The sequence below is a fragment of the Sus scrofa genome, chromosome 5 (genome assembly GCF_000003025.6).
Source record: "Sus scrofa isolate TJ Tabasco breed Duroc chromosome 5, Sscrofa11.1, whole genome shotgun sequence".
NCBI lineage: Eukaryota > Metazoa > Chordata > Mammalia > Artiodactyla > Suidae > Sus > Sus scrofa.
Window position 1 is genome coordinate 19,338,805 of NC_010447.5, and position 24,697 is coordinate 19,363,501.

The 24,697-nt window shown below is 53.5% G+C and overlaps 2 long non-coding RNA genes across 2 annotated transcripts; one reads left to right on the top strand and one right to left on the bottom strand.

Moving 5' to 3' along the window:
• Positions 507–5,536, bottom strand: LOC102158806. The gene is made up of 2 exons (XR_001308695.2): positions 5,318–5,536; positions 507–806 (listed from the first exon to the last, which is right to left on the bottom strand). It is a non-coding gene; the product is annotated as an uncharacterized LOC102158806 (long non-coding RNA).
• LOC100519311 (uncharacterized) lies at positions 5,631–11,522 on the top strand. Its single transcript, NR_131172.1, has 2 exons — positions 5,631–6,171; positions 11,234–11,522. It is a non-coding gene; the product is annotated as an uncharacterized LOC100519311 (long non-coding RNA).

The window sequence follows — 24,697 nt, forward strand, 5'->3', positions numbered from 1 at the left end:
CTTTTACGGGTTTTCAAACTGGTTTTCACCGTAGAGTCCTTTCTTCAAATAAAACCTTATGTAAAACCTACCGTGGGTGTGCTGCCGAGCTTCTTGGGTTGAAGTCAAGGTAGGGAGAGGAGCTACCCAGGCCCCTGTGGTGACATGACGGGGCTTAAGCCCAGCACAGGATGGTCGCCAAGGTCCCCTCCATCTTTGTCCTCAGATAGGAAGGTATATTAGGAAGGATGATGGCACACAGCTATAACAAAAAGGGGCCCAGTGAGTTCCGGTTGTGGCTTGATGGTAATGATTTCAACTAGTATCCATGAGGATGTGGGTTCGATCCCTGGCCTCCCTCAGTGAGTTAAAGATCCGACGTTGCTGTGGCGTCGGTCGGCAGCTGCAGCTCCGATGCAACCCCTAGCCCAAGCACCTCCATGGGCCGTGGGCGAGGACCTAAAAAGACTAAAATAAAATAAAATAAAATAAAATAAAATAAAAAAGGCCCCGGACACAGTCACATATAGAAAACAAATTTATTTCTCACATAACGATCTGGGAGGGAGCAGCCCCAATGACAGGTGGTCCTGCTCCACGTGGCCAGTCGGGAACTTGGGTTCCTTTCCTACTGCTGGTTGCTTTGCCCTCTGTTAGGGATTTCTCTTCAAGGGCACGGTCCAAGCTCAGTCTCAGGCGCATCCGGTTCAGCTCACATAAAAGAGAACGGACCCCACATCTTAAGGCTCTGATGACCTTACTCGGCTCACATTCCCCCCTGGCCGCTCCTGGCAGCTGGGGAGCGGAGAGTCTGGCTGGGACGCTCTCTACCCTCCAGGAACAAGGACAAAAGGGACTTTAGTGGACAACTGGCAGTCTTAATCCAAGGCTCCATCCCCTCAGAGGAAGGGAAGTAGAGTCCACAGTCCAGAAAACGGTGTGATTCCCAATGAGGGTCCACCATCCACCCCAAGGTCAGGGGTCCCAGGAAAGTGACTTAGAGGTCTCCTCCCGAGAGAATATCCTTCTAACCACCTTCTTCGAAAGGATGTGAGAAAAGCTTCTGTCCCCACAGCCCGCATGCCACGCCCTTTGTCGGTCTCACCTCATTCTCCAACCTCTAGTCCCAGCCATTGGGCATGACTACAACTATGGGGGTGCAGGTTGACCAGAACTAGGAATGGGAGGCAAAAGCCGGCTGGGGAGCTGGGCTTTGCAGGCAGCCCAGGCCTGATTCTGGTGCCAGGTGGACTCAGTTACCAGATGTAGGACCTAAAGGGGCCACTAAGCTCTCTGATCCTCAACTGACCCTTCTGGATATAGGAATAAGAAGCCCACTTGTCAGGATTCCTGCATGCATGAGACGGGATAACTGGTATACCTAGCACACAGCAGGCCCTCAAGAAATGGTAATGGATTTATCTGGTGCCAGCAAAGTAAATCTGATCCACATCCCCTGGCCTCACCCAGCCTGTGCATTGGTCCTTCTTTCCTTGCCAAAGTGACAAAGCCAATCCTTAACCAATTGAGCTACCAGGGAACTCCCTGCCCTCGTCTTTGCTTCCTATCTTCCTTCCCTTCTTACCTGAACCCTGGTCTCTTTCCTCCTCCAGGAAGTCTTCCCTGACTGCAACTTTCCCACTCCCCACCCCCATCTTCCAGCTGACCCACGGTCTGGCCTCTTCCTTGTCCCAACTTTACATAGGTCCTGCCTCAGCCTTTGGAACGTCCCACCTCCCTGTTCAGAAAGTGTGTGGCAATGGAAGGGAGTTAAGATTTGTCACGAGGCAGATCAGAGTTGAGATTCCAACTTTCTAGCTCTGTGACTTTGGCAAGTTACTACATCTCTTTGGACCTCTGTTTTCTGCACCATCTCAAGTGAGTTCAGGTAAGGGGGGGGTGGCTAGTACATAGCTAGAAGGTATTTAGTAAATGCTAGTCCCCTCTGCTCCACCCCATCTCCCCCAAACCCCACTCTAGGGACTGACTCTCTCTCAAAGGGAGGTATTAGACCAACAAGGTAATTTCCCCAACACAATCCTCCCAGGGGAAAAAGAAGTAACTTTCCTTTGAGGTCTGTGGTCACTGAGAGGGGACCACCAACCCAAGAGCCAGAGCAGAGGCCAGGGAAGAACTCAGGGCCCATAGGTCCCAGTCTGCCCCACTCCCCGACCCCGCCCTCATTGCACGCACCCCAGCTGTTAGACCAGATTCAGGGATGAGAGTGAGAGGGCTGACCTGTTCACAATCTCAGAGAACCCACTGAGCCCTTAAACTCCTAAGGGGTTCTGTGCCCCATCTTCCAACTTCCCAGATCAAAAGCAGCAATGTCATAAAAACTCAGAGTTCCTGCTGTGGCGCAGTAGAAACAAATCCGACTAGGAACCATGAGGTTGTGGGTTCCATCCCTGGCCTTGCTCAGTGGGTTAAGGATCCCGAGTTGCCATGAGCTGTGGTGTAGGCTGCAGACACAGCTTGGATCCCGTGTTGCTGTGGGAGCTCTGATTGGACCCCTAGCCTGGGAACCTCCATATGCTGTGGGTGTGGCCCTAAAAAGCAAAAAAAAAGAGAGAAAGAAAGAAAAACAAAACTAGTGCTTCCACAGTGCTTCCTACATGGACCATCGCTGTTCTAGGCACTTCACTCGTATTAACGCATTTAATCCTCCCAACAGCCTATGAGCCAGGTACGATTAACTCTCTTTTACAGATGAGGAAGCTTCAGTGTGGAGAGGTTAAGTAACTTGCCCAAGGTCATAAAGCTGGCATCAGGCAGGGCTGAGAGTCAAAACCAGGCAGTCTGACTCTAGAATCCAGGCTTTGAACCACTAGGCTATACTAAGAGCTGGCATGCACTGGTGGTTTCGAGGTGCCAAGCATTGCAGAAAACACACTTACGTGTGTTTCATCACATGGCAAACAACCCCCTGAGACAGCTACTCTCGAACCCTTAGCTGCTCTGCCTCACATCTCTGCCCTCCCCTCCCCCAGCACCTCCTTCTCCAGGTGGCATTTTGAACTCCTAGCACCTTCCTTCACAAATGTACTGTTACCCCCACCCCCAGTGCACAACCTTGTGCCCCAGCTACTGCCTGTTCACTTCTGCCTCTTCTCCTCCCCGCTGCCCACTCCCCCCACGCCCACCCCTGGCCTTCCTCTCCCCACAATGTCCCCCACAGCTCCAGCTGGGTCGGATGAATGTCATCTAAAAAGACCCTCAGACGGTCCCCAATCAGGCGCCCACCGTGCCTTGATCTTCCGCCCCTGGAGTGTGCTGGAGTGAGTGTGCTGGAGTCAGAAAGTGTGCTGGAGTCAGAAATAAAATCCTCCTTCTCCTCTGCCCCCACTTCCCATCACTCATCTGGGAATCCAGGGCGAAGAAGGGAGCGAAAGTGCAGAGTGTTCATTTAATATTAACAAATTGAAATGAATTCTTTTAATGCCAATTAACTTGGAGCGGCCCCTTATTAATAGTAATTTAGATTCATACTTGAGAGAGGCCGGGACGGGGGCTGGGCCAAATGTGCCCAGAATGTCAATGTGACGATGGAGCTGGGGACCCAGCGGGGAGGAGCAGTGGCGGGACGACTTCTGCCGAGTTGGGCTGTTTCCCTCAAAGGAACGGACAGAGTCTGCAGAGGCGGATCTTCAGGGAAACAGATTTCGCTTGTCATTTGATTTTGGTTACCTGCAGTGAATCTGAATAGGCTGAAACCCTATCACACCATTTTGACGGTTTATTTCACAGTAAATTGGAAAGAAGATTCCTGAGAGCTGGGATTTGCCCCCAAACTCTCCCAAACCAGACCCCACTAACGTGAGGGGATCTAGTTCCCAAGCGAGCTCTCTCTCCTTCTTTGTGTCCATTCAAAGCCAGAGCTGGAGATCAAAATGGGTTCACCCCAACCCCTGCCACCTCCACCTCAATCAGAGGTCAAAGAGGGTAGTAAACACTGTGTCTCTTTTCTGGGAATCTTCGCCCAGGAGGTAAGAACCCCGACTGGCTGACCCTGAGTTAACCGCTTATATCTAAGGGGGGGGGGGGAAAGCTACTTGTCCTTTTCTTAGAATTTAGGGGCCGAATAAGAACTAAAAAAATTCCATTTTGAGTACCAAAGACGTGCCCAGAAATCTTCAAATTTAGGGGCAAAATGAGAACTAAAAAATTCAACTTTGAGTACCAAAGACTTGCCCAGAATAGAGCCAAGGAGTAAGAACTTAGTTTCAAACTAAAAGGTCAAATAGAAATTCTGCTTTGCCTGAGTTTGTTAGCTTGGGAAGTCAGACTAGAGGTGCCCACAACCAGAACCCCGAGTGTAAGCTTTGATCCAAGTAGGACAGTTTCTTCTTCCCAGGTTGCCTGCTTGACTGGATGGATGGGTGAGTCACATTTGAGGCTGGGAATTGTGGAAGTTGGCAGTGGGAGTTCTGAGATGGAGAAGGTAGGAGGGCAAAGGGGGTTGCAGAAGGATAAGGAAACGTACAGAATGGTACATTTTGTTGAAGTGGTGAAGTTTCAAAAAGTAAAAACTTCAAAGATGGTTTAACATATAAAATATTCAATTTAAAGAAGAGATCAGTTTTTAAAAGGAGGTCAAATACATCAAACTATACAGCAGAAATTAGCACAACATCGTAAATCAACCATAATAAAAAATATGTGCAAGAAAAAAATATATAGTCAAACATACATCAAAATTGAAAGATGAAACAAAAATTTAGGGCAATGCATAAAACACTTTAAGTAAATTGTTCTTCAAAAGAGGAGGGGTCGGAATGAATCAAGAGACCTCATTCACACCCCCACAGAGTTTCCCAAACAATAAATTCATTTACAAAACAAAAAGAGAAATCAACACAAAACCAACCCTTGAGCCACACAAGAAGGAAAAAAAAAATCGTGTCGATTCAGTAACAGCCAAAATACTTGTGAGGGAGGAGAAAAACGAACGAAAAAACCCTTGAAATATGTTAGCTGATTATTTGTAAATATTGTACTTGGAAAATGGGATGGAAAAAGGCACAAACTTGACATCATCAGAAAACTGAAACTTGCAAAAACATAAGGGGTAACTCATCTCCAGAGTAAACTCTCAAGTAGAATGCTCCTCTCCAAAAGAAGAGAATATAAAATTGATCCAAAAAGTACCATCTGAACTTAATCTTTCCCCAAATCGGAAATTACACGAAAAAATGCAAAAGGATTATTATATTTTTTTATCTAAGAGAAAAACAAAGTCTCCTTTTAATTGTCTCATGTGGCAAGAAGGGGGGACGTTGTTTGCAGGTGCCAGAAAGGATGGCGGAGAGGGGGTTTGAGGGATAGAGGACCCGCTTACCTTGCTCTGGAACGGCGGCCGCGGGACAGAAGTGGGCGCGGGACCCTGCTAGAGCCTGCTTGTTGGGAGAAGGGAGGATTAGGGGATCCCGGCGCCCTGTACGAATGCAGAGAGTGGAAAGACTGGGGGCACCCATTTCCCCACCTCCACCCGCCTCCCTCCCTCGCGTACCCGGGCCCTGAGAGCTACTGAAAGTTACAAATTGCTTCCATTATTAGCTCATCCCGGGCGGCCTGGTCATTGGCCAACCCCGGACCACGTGGTACCTCGTACCAATCGATCGAATTTCTAGTTGCAATTCTCTGCGTGTCCCTTGGTTCTGGGGAGGAAAGGGGGGAGCGGTGGCGCGGGGACTGGGGAGGGGCTAAGGAGGGGGGGGTCACTTCGCCCCCTCACCCTCTCTCTCTCTCTGCCTTGTCCCGGCCCTGAGTGTCGCCCCAGAAGGGCTTGAAGGAATGTAGTGGGTTAGGACACAACGGGGAGGGCGCAAACTGGAGGAAGCGAGAGACGTCGCCAGGGACCCAGGGCCCTCTCCTTCTAGTTCCCCGAGCCCGCCCGCCTCCACTGGCAACTCCCTGTAGAGCGCCCAATCTGCCCCGGCCAGTCTCCGGGCTGGCAGTCTGGCCAGTACCCGGGGCGCTTGAGTGTCCTCTCCCCGGATCACTGCTTGGGCCCCCACCTTGGGGAGGATGCGCCCGAGGTCTCGTCCCCGGGGCTCACTCTGAATCTGGCGCCTGCTCTCTCAGGGGCACCCTCCCCAACCCGACGGTGGAGTTTTTGCCCCTCCTGAGACAGTGTGAGAGAAGGACAAACTTTTGAGTGGATAAAGATCAAGAAGAGCCCGTCCAGAGCAGGTGAGTTGGGTCTGGGAGGGGTGCGCTTTAGCCTGAAAACAGCGTCTCTCTCTCCCCCTCTCTCTCCCTCCCCATCTCCTCTCCCCCGCAGGCAGACCTAAAAGCTCCCCCCGCCCCAACCCGGGAGGAATTTGGGCTGGGGCTGGATTGTCGGAGGAGTAGGGCCAGAGCAGCTTTCCCCCCTCTGAGTTTGGGGACTAAGGTGGCAGCTGGCAGGGGGAGATGTGCTGCTTCTGAAACAGGAAAGAACTGGAGAAACTGGGGGCCTGGAGAGGCATAGAGGCTGAGAGTGGTCGCGGCTTTCTCCAGGCGAAACTTGCAAGAACTTCAGAAAAGTTTTCTGTGGAGCGACAGAGAAAGGAGCAGAGTTGGGGTTTTGAGGTTTAAAGTGGGAGGGAGGGCCCCTGCTTCTTATACAGAAGGAAGGATGTGTTTGTTTGTTTGTTTGCCAATCACGGTTGGTTACCATGTAGAAAAAAACCTGAGCAGGTCCCGAACCTGCTCACCCAGCAAGCTCTTAGAGACGCTTGGAGATCCCCAAAGGGCTTTCTCCAGAAAGCGAGAGAAATACCAGCTGCTCTGCGGGGGTTGGGGAGCAGGGTATCAGCCCAGAGCCTGAGCCGGGGATCTGCTCCAGCCCCTGCTGCATTTGGACCTTTAGCTGATTTTAAGTGAGGAGTGCCATGAACTCTCCTTGTAATTCCAATTTGACTCACAGACCCATTTCCCTAAAATGGAATTAAGGGAGCGCTCCTCCCCTCACCCCCAGCACATCAGCCTTCCTACTCTCTCCAGCTCTCACAGGAGGGCCAGGAAAAGAACCCCGTGCCCCATCCAGGGGCTGAGTTTGCCCTCCTACCCAGAGAAGTTTCAGGAGGAAAAGATGAAGGAGGCTCTTCAAAAGGGCAGGAAGGACACAGGGTGGGTTCAGAGGGTGCAGCTGAACTTGGGAGCCCCGGGTAAGAGTTGCAGGAGTGGGCAGGCTGGGGAGGGAACCGGAGCTGCCCTGCAGGGTCTGCCCTGCAGGGTCTGGTGAGGGTAGGGGCCTAGGCAGGTGTTCCGAGCAGGGCCAAGGGAACTCTGGAGCCCCAGAAGGGGAGGCCCAGCCTAGGCAAAATGTTTGTGTGGTGCCTGAGGTTTGCAGGTCCAACCTAAGGAGCCAGGCAGGAGGCAGCGGGAACATTTGGAAGACTTCTTGGAAAGGCCCGGGAGAGGCTGTGGATCCCAGGAGAGAAAATTTCCACACCCAGCGTGGGTGTTTCTAGCCCCTCACCTGGTCTGCATTTCTCAGTCCGGAGCTGCCAAACTGCCCAGGCCTTTGTCTTTCACTGTGCCCGAGGTTTTTCTGCGTGTAATGTAGAGGCTGTCCCTGCACCTGCTCCTGAGGGAGCCCTAGGGCTGGGCCCACCTAGCTGAGAGGTCCCAGGGAGCCACAAGCGGCACTGCCTAGAGGCACGGCTATCTTGGGGCGTGGGCTTTGGGAGGGTCAGGAGGGTCGTGTCCAGGGACAGATGTGAAGCCAAGGTGACTGATATTCAAATCTAAGCCCATTTCTTTCCTCCCATCCCATGGCCCTGCACACCTCTCCAGCCCAGAGGAGTTGCATGGAAGGTGTCATCCCGCCCCAATCTCAGCATTAACATGGGGACCAACTGGGGTTTCTTTGGCCGGCTCCCTCAACTCTAGGCACACTAAGAGAGGGCACTGGGGTCTGGATTTTGCCCCCTTCCCTCTCTGATGAATCAAGTCCTCTTCCCCCTGCTGCCCCAACACCCCCCTACCCACAAGCGCACACAGTCTGTGGAGCCGTCTCTCTTTTACTCTTTTCTTCTCTTCCTCTGTCTCTTTTACTAGGATTGATGGAGTGACAACAGTTTGGCAAGCATCCCCCTAAGCCTGTAGCAGGGAGCTGTGGACCCAGCCCTGACTTCTCAGCCAGAGGGGCACAGCTCATTCTTGGGCCCTTGAAATTGAACCCCATGTTGTTAAAAAAAAAAAAAAAACATGAAGTTAAAAAAGAACAACGATGAAGTGTGGCTAGGCTGCCCGAGGCCAGAACCCTCAACCTGGGGAGGGGGCAGTTGTGTGCCTTTTCCCCGTTGCAGAGAGAGGATTTAGACACAATGCAAGATGGGAAGGCGGTCAAGGAAACAGCACAAAGGACTGGGGGAAAAAAAGATCTCGAACAATAGAGAAAAGACTGGGGAGGGAAGAAAAGGTTTGCGAATGCCTCCGTGCTGGGGGCAGAAGAAGGGAGCAGGGAGGGAGGGGGCCAGAGAGATGAGATGAAGGGGTATCAATAAAGCGTGGAATGAAGAAGCAAGGTTAACGTTAATGGGTGATATGAGAGAAAAACCACAGAAAGGGAGGAACGAGAAAGAAAGAAAGAGAAAGGAAGAAAGAGGAAAAGGAAAGAAAAGACAAAGCAAATAAATGAAAGGAGGGAGCTGGAAAGTGAAAGAAAGAGAAGTGAAAAAAGGTAAAAGAAAAATGAATGGGAGAAAGAGCGAGCCGGGTAGGAAAGGAGGAAGGCTAGGAAAAGAGGGAAGGAAGAAAAGACTCTAGAGGGGCAGAGGTGGAGGGAGGGTGGGAAGAAAGCAAACGAAGGAAGGAAAAGGAGAAGTAGAGATACAGAGAGAAAAATAGGAAGGAAAGAAAGGAAGGGGGGAACTGGGTTAACAGAGAGACGGTCCCGACTGGGGAGGAGCAGCGAGAGGGAGGGAGCAGGGAGGAGGCGGAAAGGTGCAGGGGGGCTGTGGAGGGGGAAGCTGCCAGGTACCCAGGCTGCCTTGACCCTGACCTCCCACCACCACTGCTCCCCTACCGCCGCCCCCACAGTGCTCACCCCAGGCAGCTGCAGCCCTGGCACAAGGCAGGTGGAGGCGGGGAGCTCCTCCAAGAAGAAGTAGCTGACACAGCTGGAGGAGCTCCTCCTGCAGAGGCACCTGCCTGGCACAGGCCTTAAGTCTCCAAAGGTCAAGATCTGGTTCCAAAAGCAGAGCTAGAAGCAGAAGCGGTTTAGAGAAGGGGATCCCACCCTGGCTCAGTCTCCGGACCCCCCTCCACCCTGACCCGGGTGGCCGAGGCTGTCTGCAGACTGGACTGCTTTGTTCTTGGAGGCTCTGGCTCTGTGACCTTGGGCCTCCGTTTGGTCTCTATGTCAAAGGAGGCCCCTGTGCTGGAGGGTTCTTCTCTCCCCTGTACATGAGCAGAGGAGAGGGGGCGAGGGATAAGGCCGGGTTCCTTCTGGGAAAGGCATTTTCATTTTCTTCCTTGGTGAGAAGAAAAAAAAATCTTCCTCCTTTACTTCAAAACCATCCCTGCCCCCAGAAAGCTACCTTTCAGGGCTAGGGATTTCTCCGTGCCAGAAGGAGTCGGATTAATCCAGAAAGGGCTGGGTGTGAGATTTGCCAATCCTGGAGGAGCCAGAGAAGGGCTCTCACTCTGGAAAGAGAGGAAGAACACCCCTTCCCAGGGCAAGCCGACCTCAGTTCTGCCGTACATCTCCCTGAACTGGTACCCAACCCAGAGATGCATTGGCCAAGTGGTTTTCGATTCAGTTTGCAGAGGAGATGAACTTCGGGTGGTTGTGTCTCTGGGGCCTCTTGGGCCTGTGCTCCCACACCCTGCCCATGACCACCCAGTTAAAGCCAGTGAGATAATTCTTTGGTTCCCCCAAAGTGGGACGGAGCAGGTCAGCACCTCTCCCAAGGGCAGCTTAAGCCTTGAGGATGGGCTGGAACCACCGGCTGGAAAACCACGTTCCCAGTAAACCATGCAGTTCTCCTAAAGGGGGTTCCATTGTGGCTGGTAGCTTTCCTCCTTGTCCTTAAGCTTCCTCTTTCCTTCTAGATCTTTCTCCCCATCCTCTTGCTCCCTTCCTTCCCTCACCCTGTCTTCTCTTTTCTTTCTCTCTCTTTTCCTTTTCATCTAGTCCAGGCTGGGGCTCTTGCTCCGTCTTTGTGCGCAGAGGCTGTGCTCTGAGACCTTCAGACAAGTTACCATGTGTCTGAACCTCAGGAGTTCATTATCTGGGTGCAAATATTGGGATTGGACGATGAGAGGCCAAAGGGGGCGCAAGCTTCGCTGTGCAAATGTGGGAGGTAGTGATTGTTTTCTGTATCAGTCATGCCCACGGCCATCACATCCCCCGTGGCTAACCCCAGAAAATTCTTCCCATCTCCCCCATCTGTAAGCGCCCCTGCCCAGAGGGGTGGAGTTGCTGGGTCCCCCAAGGCCGTTGCTCTCCTGGGGCGAGTGAGGGCCTGCAGGAGCTCGCATTGGTGAAGGTGGGATGAGGTCAGTGTTGCCAGGTCAGGGCCTCAAACTGTTAAATAAGCAAAGCTTATCTCCCCATTCCCGATGCATTTAGGGGTCCTCTTTCTCTTGGATGATGAAGCCGGTCAATTCTGATTCTGGATCTTGACCGTCTCTCCAAAGTAAAAGCCCCTGATTAGCCAGACCCATCACCAGCCGCATCTGTTCATCACAGAAAGGAGGCCACGTCTTCCTGGACATGATTCCAGGTCTTCATGGACGGGATGCAGACTCCCTGCCCAGAGCCCCTTCCTTGCCTCAGCCTGGCCTGGAGGGGGAGGAGGGAACCCCATTGGCTTCGCAGGATCCGGAATCTTGACTCTCCTCGGGCAGAGCAGACAGCTGCAGCTGCAACCTGGAGCCTGATGCTGGAAGCAGCTTCTGCCTTTGGGGTCTCCCTGCTGCCTCAGCCTCCGCTCTGTTCGCTTTGCTGTTGCGTTTTTCTTTCTCATTTAGGGGGTTTGGGGGACAGGGAAATGAACTGTTTCTCCTCGGGGCCCCTAATCCTTCCCCATCCCCCCACCAAACCCATAAAGCTACGACTGTAATGAGCTGCCGCTTCTGGCCCAGCTCATAAGTTACTCAAAGCAAATTCAGATTCTCTTCTGGGCAGGTGGAAGGACAGACGCCCATTCTTCAGTCCTCCCTTGCTCACTGATCCATTTTAGGGGCATTTTGGGGGTCAAAATTGAGACCGGATCATTTCAATTGGTATAAAAGTAGCATTTTTTTTTTTTTAATCAAGGCAGAGGCCCAGATTTCCTGAATCAAGGAATAGGAGGCCTTCTCCGGGACCCACACCTCTTCTCTGGCCTCTCAAACTGGTGATGCTGTGAAGGTTTGGTGACATGGAGGAGGAGAAGGGACAAGAGGGCAAAGAGTCGTTTGCTTTATCAAGAAATCAGTGGCTTCGGCGGTTCCTCCCACTGGTATTTATTTAGTACCTACTCTGTGCAAAGCGCTGTCCCTACCTCAGTTTGTCACGACAGTCAGTAATGAGATTCCGGCCACTCTCAGGCTTCAGTGTGTGTGGACAAATATATAAATAAACAAACAGATGGAAAAGAAAGTCTGGATTTTGACTGCTGCCTTCGTGTGCCCGACCTCAGCTCCCCAAGCCAGGTCGGTGGGAAAACAGGATGGCCCTGGGGGCTCATTTGTTCCCCCATCCACCCCCCGCTGGAAAAACATTAGAAAGGGAGCAAGAGCCAGGCATGGGGATGGGCATACGCGAGAGGCCTGAAATCAAGGGCTTGGGGTGATGGGCAGAGGGGGTCCCCCCAAGGTACCGTCCCATCTTTGAGAGGTGCCTTGTCAGTGGGGAGGGCCGATAGGTCTGTTTGAGTTTCTGAGCAGGTCTGCAGGTGGCCCCTGGTGGAGTCACATGCCTGAAGGTGACAGCAAGGGTGTGCGTGGGCAAGTGAGCCGAGGCGGGGTGCACAAGTGTTCACGCACCAGGCGCCTGTGCACTGTGCCAGGGGCGGGGGGCGGGGGGGCAGGTGCAAAGATCCGAACATATCTCCACATACATGACCCTCTGTGTATGTGGGAGCGTGTGTACCCGGTGAATTATTATAAAATTACACTGACCCTTACAGAAAATCCATACTGGGCCCGGCCTTTCTCCCCCGACCTCTCGACCTCTGGGGTGCCTGAGGAAAGAGCTGACCGGGTCACCGCCTCCCCCTAGTCAATGAGTCTCTCTCCATTAGCATAAAACATGAATCCACTGGCAGCTTGACAAATTATAACTAGCAGCCAGAGTTTTGCCAACTGGCTGGCTTGGGCGCTGTCTATTTATCATTGAAAATGGTAAATCATAAGAATCCAGATGACTTAATTATTCAAATCCACCCAGGACCCAGAGAACCTGCAGTCCCGTCAATCTCAGCGCTGGGCTCCAGGAGCGGGCAGGGGGAGAAGGCTGTGAGGCTGGGAGACTCCAGTTCCATCCCCGCCCCTCTTCTCTGCCCTGCCGGGCAAGCAAGCAAGCAGGGGGCTTCCTCAAGCCTGCTGGCCTCCCTGCCTTCCTGCCCACCTCCCCAGGCTGAAGCCTGGCTGATGGTTTTGGCTGCTGACCCTCCCGCGGCTCTCCCGTCCCCGCCTCCCGCTACCCCTTCCCCAGGCTCCTGCGGTGTTTCTCTGCCTCTCTTTGTGTGGGTCTGTTAGCTTGCTCTCGCTGTGTTTTAGGGCCTTCACTTTGATTTCTTCTCTCTCTCTCTCTCTCTCTTTTTTTTTTTGCTTTTTAGGGCCACACCCCGTGGCATATGGAGGTTCCCAGGCTAGGGGTCGAATCAGAGCTGCAGCCATTGGCCTACGCCACAGCCACAGCAACACAGGATCCGAGCCACATCTGCGACCTACACCGCAGCTCATGGCAACGCCGGATCCTTAACCCACTGAGTGAGGCCAGGGATCGAACCTGCAACCTCATGGTTCTCAGACGGATTTGTTTCTGCTGCGCCACGATGGGAACTCCTGATTTCTTCCCTCTCTCCTATTCTCTTCGCCATTTCTTTCTCTCCCCTCTCCCTGCAGATGGACCCTGGCCCACACGCTCACACATGTGATGAGGTTTGCCTGCACGCCCCCCCTCCCCCGTTCTTTTGTTCTCACTGGCCCTGAGTGCCCACTTCAGGATCCCCCACACACACAAACTGCGCCCCCCTTGACTCAGAGCTCCGAGTTCTGGAAGGTCTGAATCCTCTCCACCTCACAGCCACATAGAAGCACAGGTGTCAGCGGTGATCTGGGCTTATCCTGCCTTTCACCCCTCACCCCGTATGCACAACTTCTCTGCCCCTTTCTTCTGTGGAGTGCTGCATGGCTTCAGAGGCTGCAGACAGGCTATCCTGCCAGAGATGGGCCCCAGCAGGAGGCAGCCCTGTGTCCCAAAAAGGGCCACCTCGGGCCATCCCCTTGCTCCCAGCATGGAACCACCACAAGCCCTTACAGAGGGACAGTCACTGTGAGTTTTCACAGAAGCAGAAGCAAATTGTATACAGAGCAAAGCCTAGATCCAGAGGTCTGCACACTGAGTTTCTGGGGCTCTTTTTTTTTTTAAGGGCTGCACCCACAATATATGGGAGTTCCCACGTTGCCAGGCTAGGGATTGAATCGGAGCTGCAGCTCAGCTGCCAACCTACACCACAGCCATGGCAACGCCAGATCCGAGCCGAGTCTGTGACCTACACTGCAGCTCACGGCAATGCTGGATCCATAACGCAATGAGCAGGGCCAGGGATGGAACCCAGAGCCCTCATGGATACCAGTCGGGGTCGTTACCACTGAGCCACAACAGGAACTCCTCTGGGGGCTCTTTGATCTCTGGGTCCTTTTATCTTTGTGTCCCTGGCACGTTCCTATTTCTTCCAGTCCTGGTCCCCAAGGGAAGTCTCTGCTCTCCCGGCCCCCGATGGGGGTGGTGCTGGGTGGGTCCGCCGTGTCCCCTCGCTGGGGTTGCCCTCACTCTGGAGGAGAATGTGGACGGTGGGGAGGGGCCCCAGAGGAGACTGTCAATGGCGGGGAGGGGCTCCAGAGCCCCCCTCTTTGAATGGTGTCCTGGTTTGTTCTTTGGAGAGGCTTGTTCCACTGACAAGGACCCCAGAGCCCTGTCCCCAGAGGCTCCTCAGAGCCCACTCCTGTGACTGCAGAGGCTTGCTTGGCTCTGCCTGGCGATGTCAGCATGTGTGACCGCACGCTTTCAGGAGTCCTTGTGCTGGAACAACAAGTGACAATGTCCCCACCAACAGGGCACCTGAGGAAACAATCCTCTCACTCCCCATAATTCCATTTCGAGGCCTCCCCGCCGTGTTGCTCTCCATAGACACTGGCCTTGCCAGATCATCGAACTCTGAAGAAGGAGCTGCTTATTTCTGCTACAGAAAGCCAGTAAGTTCTTCCTTGAGTCTAGCCTTCTTTTCCTTTCGGAGCGGAGGATGGAGATGGTCGGGAACCTTGAGATTCGGCCTCCTCCGAGAGAACCTATATGGGGCACCCTTCCACGGCGAGAACACCGCATCCCTCTCCCTCCTTCCTCCCTGCCTTTTCCCAGCCAGGTTGATATTTGACCACAAGGGCAGTGCCGAGGGTGAGGCAGACGCGGAGAGGATCAAGATTCAAAAGCAGGCCAGCAGCTGGACAGCAGGGAGATCAATAAGAGAGATAGATTGAAGACAGGTTTCTCTCACTTTTTTTTTTTCTTTTTCTGCTGGCTCAGCATCCCTGCCCTGGTTCCTAAGAGCAGGTGGGGGACAGAACCAAGCTCTGGCCTCTCTCTGCCCTTCTAACTCAAACAGGTTCCTAATCCCCGGGTAGAGGGTAAACAGCCCTCCAAGCACAGCCTGGATTAACCACAGAAATGCCACTAAGGTATTTTGGGCACCGTTCCTGCCCCTGCTTCCACCCCATGTTACTCATTAGCCCAACAGCTTGGGAGAAGCAAAGGGAGGGGTGGCCGGGAATGCCTTTGTGCAGCCCTGCAAGCCCAGGATGGAGCTCTGGAAAGTGTCCCTGGGCGAGTCGAGGGGGGTCGAGGGATTCCTGCCCCCCTCCCCACTTACTGACTCCGAGATCAGCGCCAGGGCAGACAGCATATTTTTCCTCCACACCCTCCCTGAACCCCCCCACCCCCCGCCTCCCCTTGGCTGTTCACAGCTGGGAGGCAGGTGGGGGACAAGAGGGAGAGTGGAACTGGCTCCGGAAATCAAACGACCCAATAAAAAATTAATTGTCTAATTAAAACCATGAGGAAGCCCCTTGCCAGAGTCTGGCTCTGAGTCGTCAGGGCTATAAAGGGTGGGAAAATGAGTCTCGGCTCCTAATAAATTCCTGATTTGCAGCTTGGTCTATCAGCGAAGGAGCAGGAGCACTGAGCACTGTGTTGGGCCAGGCGTCCTGGAGCTCATGCCATCCCTCCCTGTGCCCCCAGCCCCAGTGATCACACCACCACCCCCCCCACACACCCAGCTCCTGCCCAGAGACAGGAACCCCTCCAAAAGGGACTTCCAAAAGAGAAGCCACAGCTCAAGGCTGGCGAGTACTCCAGGATGACTCTCCATTTCCCTGATCCAGGGCTCACCCGTTTCTTCCAGGTCTTTCTTCGGGAAAGGAAATGTTCCAGGAATTTCTCCAACTGGAGAAGGGTCGTTTGGTTTTTGTTTTTGTTTTCTTTTTTGGCCACCCCATGGCATATGGCGTTCCTCCGCCAGGGATCAGATCTGAGCTGCAGTGGCCACTTATGCTATGTTACCACTACGGCAACACCAGATCCTTTAACCCACTGGGCAGGGATCGAACCTGTGTCCTGGTGCTGCAGAGACACTGCCATTCTCCTGTTGCCTCACAACAGGAGCTCCCGGAGGGCTCTTTGTTTAGGTTAGCTGATCACTGTCATAAACAAGTTGACTTGTCGGTGCGTTTTGACCTCACCCCTTCCGTTTTTGTGAAAAATGCATTTTGACTGAATTCATGAACCAACAGCTCCCTCTTAGACTTTGGTGCTGAGTTTTGCAGGTAATGACAGAGAAACAAAGAAAGGACTCCCCCACACATACGAAAAAGGACTATGCAAACTCTGCCTAGTTGACCAAACCCTCTAGTCCAGAAATGAGCACAGAATCTGGCAACTCTCAAAGGCAGGTGGGGACCTGAACCTTCGCCCTGGACCAACGAATGGTACCAATTCTTCCCTTGGGTCTGTCCCGTACCTCTGTGCCCTCCCTCCCTCAGCAAAAGCAAATGTGTTATATGCAGAAGCACTGAGTCATAACAGCAGGAGAAGGAGGAAGTGCTTAGTACACAGCCTTCAACATCATAATACATTATTTTATTGTACAGAATATGATATGGGATGTATATCTGAGATTATCTTCTTTAAACAAACACGGGGAGTTCCCACTGGGGCTCAGCAGGTTAAGAACCAGACTAATATCCATGAGGATGCAGGTTCAATCCCTGGCCTTGCTCAGTGGGTTAAGGATCCACCGTTGTTGCTGCAAGCTGTGGTGTGGGTCGCAGATGCGGCTCAGATCTTGCATTGCTGTAGCTGTGGTGTAGGCCGGCAGCTGCAGCTCTGATTCGACCCCTAGCCTGAGAACCTCCATATGCCGCAGGTGCGGCCCTGAAAAAAGAAAAAATGGAAACCAAACAAGGGCTGTCCTTCGGAACAGTCACCTTAGGAGGACACACACTTACACCATCTACCCTACGGATTAAAACATTTCTACAAAGACTCCTTTATAGCCGTTTTACAGTCTACTCAAGACAACCACGATGAGCCAGGCGTTATTTTTGACTGATTCTAGAAAAGCAAAAGATAAAGGGTTGTCACCAGTAAGGACATTCAAAAAACGGAGTCACATACCCTGAAGGCAATACTGAAAGAGGAGTTACACAACTTGTCGTGAAGGCCTTGTTGGGAGGAGGGGTTCCCGCAAGGTGACTGCTAGGAGGAGGCAGTGCTTTCAGCTGCGTTTCTCTCTGGCCACATCTGGAACGTATTATTTATCATTTCTGATGATCGTTCTTTCGTTCATCTGGTTGTTATTTTTCATCCTCAAGTGAACGAAGGCTTCCCTAGGAAGGAGAAAAAGGGAAGGAAAAAAATGCCTGACCCCCATCTGGGTCAGGATCCCATTTCAGATTTCAGCAAATTCCCATGCCCGAGTGTCACCAGGGTGGCTAGTGCTTTCCGTTTCCAAGAACCCCAAACCAGGAGAGATCCCGATTCTGATTCACCTCCTAGTAACTGCAGACCTACTGGGTGCCACTGGGTCCTTCTATATGGGTTATTCTTTTCTATTTTTATTTTTTTGTCTTTTGTCTTTTTTCTAGGGCCGCACCAGCGGCATACGGAGGTTCCCAGGGTAGGGGTCGAATGCCAGCTGTTGCTGCCGGTCTACACCACAGCCACAGCAATGCCAGATCTGAACTGTCTTCGACCTACACAGGTCACAGCCACGTGGGATCCTTAACCCACTGAGAGGGGCCAGGGATCGAACCGGCAACCTCGTGGTTCCTAGTCAGATTCATTTCCACTGCGCCATGATGGGAACTCCGTGTTATTCTTTTCAATTTGGGGACTTGAGACTTTTTCCTTCCCCAATGAATGGAATGTGTCAGCTCTCTTCCCTGCTACCTAGTGTAAGACTGCATCCTGCTCCGTGGCCCTGGTGTTCTGGGAGACAGACACCCCGGTTTCCTGGTGCCATGCCTTTGGAGATCATTTTGTCCCTCTCTCTGTCCCCAGGCAAAGCCTCGTTTGAATATTCCGCATTCTCAGGTTGACCAGCTTGAGCTGGTAAACAGAACCTCGACCCCAAAAAGGCATGATGGTGGCCCACCCTCACTCAACCTGGGGGGGCGGGAACAGGCTACCATGTACATCGAATTCTATGTGAATGGCACCACCTAGAGTTGTGCTCCAGGAGTGCAGTGAGTACTTGGTCCCTGGAGCTGAGCAAGGCTGCCACTGTGCAGCCCAGAGATGCTGGCGAGTTGGTCAGCCTCACGCAGCATTCCTGGATGAAAAACTGAAGTTTTGACAACGAACGTGTCAACACCTCAGCCCCCGAAGAAGGGCTCAAAGGGGAGATCCCCTCCCCTCATTGACGGCTGGGAGATCTAGACTCAGGACACAGCTCACTAATCTTCTCTCCATCAACTTCAAAGGCAGCTCCAGCCCCAGGAAGGACCTCGAGGGTCTGGAGCCAAGCTGATCCGACCAAGCTCGGTGTCAGGAGACAGGTGCTGGAGCTCAGGCCAGCCTGGGCCTAGAAATCACAGTGAGATGTAGGATCCGGCCTGGCCTAGCGTTTGGGGAGCCATAGGAGCTGGCAGTGGTGGGGCGGTCACCGTCCTGAGGGTAGAGTAAAGGTTTATGACGGCCCAGGCCCCGCCTTCTCGGGGGGCAAAGCCGCTCTAGCCTCCTCACCCGCCGCCGGGTCCCACCGGGAAATCTCCTTCTACCCTCTGCCTAGCCCTGCCTCCTCTCCTTTCAACCTCTTTCATACTTTCCAATCCCAAAGAGTCTTTCTGAATAAAACTCACTGACCTTGGAGTTCCCATCATGGTACAGCGGAAACGAATCCGACTAGGAACCATGAGGTTGTGGGTTCCATCCCTGGCCTCGCTCTGTGGGTTAAGGATCTGGCGTTGCCAGGGGCTGTGGTGTAGGTCGCAGAGGCGGCTTGGATCCCTCATTGCTGTGGCTCTGGTGTAGGCTGGCGGCTCCAGTTGCGATTAGACCCTAGCCTGGGAACCTCCATATGCCGCAGGTGCGGCTCTAAAAAGCAACAAAACGAACAAACAAAAAACACTGACCTCGGTCATTTCCATAACATTCCTTGAGCATTCTCTCGTCCTGCAGGGTCATCTGGACCCCGTGTCCTCCCCTCACTGGGACAGGGGTCCTTCCTGTGTCCTCTTCACCCCATTATGCCAGGATGCTCCCAACCCTCAGCCATTAGGGCCCCAGATGAGCCACCACTTCAAAGGCTGAGACATTCGTGTTGAGGAGAGAGTCAGCCAGTCGACAGCCAGCCCGTCCTGACATGACTCCTCCACGCCGGGCACTGCAGGCCCCACAAAGAGTAGGAGTAAGAGTCTGGTCCCAGGAGTTCCCGTTGTGGCCTGAAGAGTTAAGAATCAGACTAGAGAATACGAGTTTGATCCCTGGCCTCACTCAGTGGGTTAAGGATCCAGCATTGCCGTGAGCTGTGGTATAGGTCGTAGACATGGCTCGGATCTGGTGTGGCTGTGGCTGTGGTGTAGGCGGGCAACTGTAGCTCCAATTCTACCCCTAGCCTGGGAACCTCCATATGCCTCATATGTGAGCCTTAAAAAAAAAAAAAAAAAAGAGTCTGGTCCCAAAGAGCATTGGGTCTCACGTGACCAAAAAGGACACATCCATCCCAGATGAATAAATACCAACCATAAACCTGACCATGACGGTGACCCATTTGGGCATCACATTTCAGAGAAAGTGGTGTCAGTGAGGGCCCCCAAAAGGATTCACAGAGGAGGTCAGAGAGGAGTCGCCCCTGTAGCCCCTCAGAGGCCTCGGGGCTGCAGAAGAGTCATGGCCCGGGTTGTCCTTTGTTTCCCAGGAGCATTGGCCGTGGGCGTGCACGCTCCGGCTGGGAGCTGCTCCAGCAGTGGGGCTTCAGAGCCAGCAAGCACCTTCTCTCTGCCGGGTGCTCTGTCACGCACTAGGAACCCGGGAAGGGTGAGGGAGTCCGTGGCTTCAAGGCTGACTGTCTAGGTGGGAAAAGAAAGTGTAAACAGTTCTGATGCCGTGAGGACTAGACGGGAGGTACGCCCACCACGCCCGCACCTGAACCTCTGAGGGGCAGGGGAAAGGAAGGGGCAGAGAAGACCTCCTAAAAGGGGGGCTGATGTAAGCTGTAAGCAAGGGGTGCCCTTTCTCCCCCCCCCACACCCCTCCCAACACAAAGCCACCTTCCCCCCAAGAAGAAACCATTGGCTTCTTCAACCAAGGTCACAGTGGGGTGTCATAGCCCAGCACCCTTGGGGCAGAGTATTCAAATATGAACTGGGGCTCCCCCCTAGCCCACCTGCCCCACGGTCCGCCCCAGCCTGCCAGCACCCCGGCCAGGTGCTCTCTGACTCCCAGGCCTGGGTGGAGCCTGGGGAGCAGGGAGGGAGGAGCCTGCTAACTCCTAGAACCACAGGCTCAGCAGCCTGCTTCCTTCCTCCCTTTGGGCACGATGCCCCTGCTTCCCCCTCATTCTCCGTCAAGATCCAGCTCCCATCTCCCACTGCAGCAGCTGCTCCTCCCTCTGCACCTTTGGACGGATGGCCCCCTCTTCCAGATCCTTCCACAGGGGCGGGGTGAGGCAGCATATGGCCCCACTCTCCTTGGCCTGGGCAGGCTATCTTGGAAATGAGAAACCCCCCGTGCCCCATCCTCCCCTCCCGGGAGCACCCTCCCTCCCCTCTCCACATTCCCCAGAAGTTCTCAGACTGAGATCCGTCCTACTCCTACGTGCAGTTATGTGGTGAAATCACTACTTTCCTGCCCCGAGGCGCCGCAGCCGGGAAGGGAGCCTACTCCGACCTTTGATGGAGGCACGTTTTAAAAGGCCCACCTGTCCCCTCTCTCTCCCCCAGCCCCCAGCCTGAACTGCTGGAGCCCCTCATCACAGCTTTAAATCCCAGGCTACCCCCAGACACGGCCAGGATCAGGTCACACACCCCCTCTCCCGCTGGGGGTAATCAAACCCAACCGTGCGCACTCGGGGACATCTGTCTCCGGTGAATACGGAGGAATCCCAAACTTGAGTGGTTCTGTGACACTTAAAAGCTTCAAGCAGGAAGATCTGCAATTTCTCTTGGAGCAGGGCGGGTGGGGAGGGTCGCTCCGAAACCCTCGTTTGATGTTGTGCTTTCATGGTTGCGGTTTGATCCAGATGTTCCCCACTTGTGGGATTTTCGCTCTGGGAGGGAGGGGCCCTTGGCTGTGAAGACATTTCCATCACGTGCACGTTTGGATCGGGACGGCTGCGTGAGGATGCGCTTCTAGCTGATGTCACACCCTGCTCTGGACAACCCTGCCCCTCCACAACCAAAGACCAGAAGAGGGCATTCTCAGAAGGGGGCATTCCCAGCTCCTTGCAGGTCTGCTGTGTCACTGTCCAGATGACCTCTCAGTTCTTCTGGCTCCATAAGATGGAAGTGGGGTTGTTTCCCAAAGATGTTTTCCAGATCATGGGAAGGACAGGAGAAGGAACCAAGAACCAGATTTCTGGCCAAGGAACAAACAATTATCTAAAAAATTGTGGGGAGCTCTGTTGTGGCTCAGCAGTAACAAATCCAACTAGTATCCATGAGGACGCAGGTTGGATTCCTGGCCTCGCTCAGTGGGTTAAGGATCCGGCGTTGCTGTGAGCTGTGGTTTACGTCACCGACATGGCTTGGATCCCAGGTTGCTGTGGCTGTGGTATAGGCTGGCAGCTGTGGCTCCGATTCGATCCCTGGCCTGGGAACTTCCATATGCTGCAGGTGTGGCCCTAAAGAGACAAAAAGAAAATAAACATTTTTTTTTTTTTAATTACGAATGTAATCGCACTGAGAGTGACAAGGTAGGGTTTCTAAGGAGAACGTTTGAGCCCTCTTTTGGATCCATCCTTCAAGGGTGGACATAAACCTTTCTAGACTCACAGGCCCCTCTGCTCCCCAAAGCTGGAAAAGCTTAAGGCTGTCCCTCCCCAGAGGCTTCACTGAAACCCTGGAAATCTTTCCTTCAACCATAAGTGTCTTCAGAAATTCTCCCTGCTGGCCAGCCTCAGTCACCGCTGGCTGTAGCAGGAGGTGGCTTCCTCAGGGAAAGCACGTCAGTTGTACTCTAAAACGAAAAGAGTCCTCTAAAACCCTTCGGCTTCCTTCCAGATAGGTCTGCCTCATGGACTCAAAAAACAAGCTGTCAACTTTATCAAAAATCAGCTTGCTCCTGGAGCTGTGCTGGTGACCACATACACACTCGCATCCTTGCTGCTTTGTGGAGGTAGCAGCCCTAACCTGGACATGTGGGTGTTGAATAATAGGGCACAGACGGACAAAAGAAACTCCAGCTTTGCTGGACCAAAACACCAGACCACAAGTGGATCTTTTTTTTTTTTTGCTTTTTTTTTTTTTTTGCTTTTTAGGGTCATACCTGCAGCATATGGAGGTTCCCGGGCGAGGGGCCAAATTGGAGCTGTCGCTGCCAGTCTACACCACAGCCCGCAGCAATGCTGGATCCTTAACCCACTGAGCAAGGCTAGGGATTGAACCTGTGTCCTCATGGCTGCTAGTCAGATTCATTAACCGCTGAGCCACGATGGGAACTCCCCACGAGTGGGTCTTAAAGGACTTGTATCAGCCACAAGGTTGGGTAAGCAGACTTGCTTTAGGGGAAGCGGCCTTCGTGGGGAGAGACAAAGCCCGGGAGGCTTCTGGCAGGAAGGGGAGATGTGAAAGAGACCAGAGGGTGGGAGCCACTGAGTGGATGAGGAGGGCCCCGTGCGGGGGAGAACTGGGAGACAGGCCATCGGGAGAAGAGAGAACGGGTTCCCTGTTGGACTAGAGGGAGGAGGGACGGAGAGAGAGATGGGCACAGGAAGGACAAAGGAGGAAGACGGAGAAAGGTCCACGCACTGTCCCACCTGGAGAACTGGGGCAGCTGTTCTTGGCTCCCCGTGCTCTGTGTAACATCGGGGAAATGCACGTTTGGGGGATCAGCTTATTCTCAGGAGGCTCTGAGGGTCGGTTCTCAAGCCTCCCTCTCCCCTTGGACTTTGATCCAGTCAAGCACAGATGGGTCAAGGCATGATGGTGAGGGGGCGGGTGGCATCGGGTCTCCCCGGCTTGAATGTTTTTTATATTCCCCCACATCCTCGCTCTCTCAAGCAATAATTTCTCATTTTGCTTGGTCTTATATAGCCCATATGTCTCTGGCTTAGAGACCTAAGGAGCACTCCATCATTCTTAAGCTGGGCCTTGCCACCTGCAGGCCTCTCCCCTCCCACACATGTGTTCGCACAACTGGGGCAAGTGGTTAGCTTCCCCACGGCCCCCTCTGGCCCCTCTCGCCCTCCCCCCTTCTCATCTTTCCAACGAGACTTAGAGCCTTCTCTCCTGCGGGAGGGTGGGAGGGGCATGGCAGGGATGCTCACAGCTGCATAGCAGCTGGCCCACCTGTTCTGTGCACTCACAGTGGCTCCCTGGAGGGGACTGATGACAAGGGGGAAAGGTGCTGGGAAATCGTGCAGGGAGGGGGCATCTCTGGCGTGGGACTCTCTACCTGGTCTGGTGTGGTCTGGGGGCAAGTCGATGCTCAGCAAGGTGTCCTGGGACTTGGGGAGGGGCTGACAGTGGCGGAGCACCAGCCCGCTCAGGCCACATCGCGTCTCGGCGTCTCCCCACCTCCCTCTCCTCTGCCTCTTGCACTCATCATTACTGTGGAATCCAAGTGAGGACACACCTGTCACCAGGGCTGCCCTCATCTCTCCTGGTGGCTCCACTTCCTCCACCCTACACCCTTTCAACCACACCCAAAGGATCTCTCTGCCGGCTTACTAGAGTCTGATGCAAATTCTCCTCCAGAAGCAGACCTGTTCCCCGGCTCCTACAGGTGCCGCTGACAGAGAAACTGAAAGGCAACCGGAAGAAATGCTCCTATCTCCTCTCAAGAGAGGCTAGCAGACCACCCCCCCTCCCCGCCAGCCTGTCCCCAGCATCACCACTCCTAGGCTGACATGAGGAACCTGAGAAGGGAAGGGCCATCACTGCGGCTGGTGGGCTGCAACGCTTCCCACTCTCTTATTTTAGTTTAAACCTAGGCGCTTCCCTCCACATGTGAGGGTTCTGCTTAGGTGCCATGGAAGACCCCCAACACCTGCTGCTCACCCACCTCCTCTTCAGCCCGATCACTGCCAGGACCGAGTTGTTTGGGCAACATGGACCCCCAGGATGGGGCTAAGGAGCGTGGATGGGAAGGCAGAAGTGAGCAATACTTCCTTAGTGTTTCCTGCAAACCCTGCCAGGCTAGAAGTGCCACAGCCGGGGCCCTGTACCAGACCCACCGGGTCAGTTTGCCGAAAACCTCCCTGAGATGTGTGTGAGGCCCCCAGACTCACTGAAGATGAGATCATGGCCAGCGAGCGATTGACACGGAGCATCCACGATGCGCTTGGTGTGGGCCTGACTCTTGCTAGGGGAGATCAAGAGAAGTACATCTTACCAATACTGGAGACCCCACTGGGTGTACAGAACCCCATACTTTTACCCTCATCCCGTTCAGGCATGCGCTCCTATGTGGACCTCAGACACACGGGCTAGACAGAAGACAGAGCTTCCCTGAGCCTGGACTCTTAGTGTTGTACAGTGGACTCATCAGAAGACCTTTCCTGGGGTGTTCCCATCGTGGCTCAGCGGAAACGAATCTGACTAGTATCCATGAGGACGCAGGTTCGATCTCTGGCCTTGTTCAGTGGGTTAAGGATCTGATGTTGCCATGAGCTGAGGTGTAGGTTGCAGACGTGGTTTGGATCCCACATTGCTGTGGCTGTGGTGTGGGCCAGAGGCTATAGCTCTGATTTGGCCCCTAGCCTGTGAACCTCCATATGCCTCGAGTATAGCCCTAAAATGACAAAAAAGAAGACCTTTCCTGGACACACAGAGGGATAGACAGATGGATGGAGGGAATGGA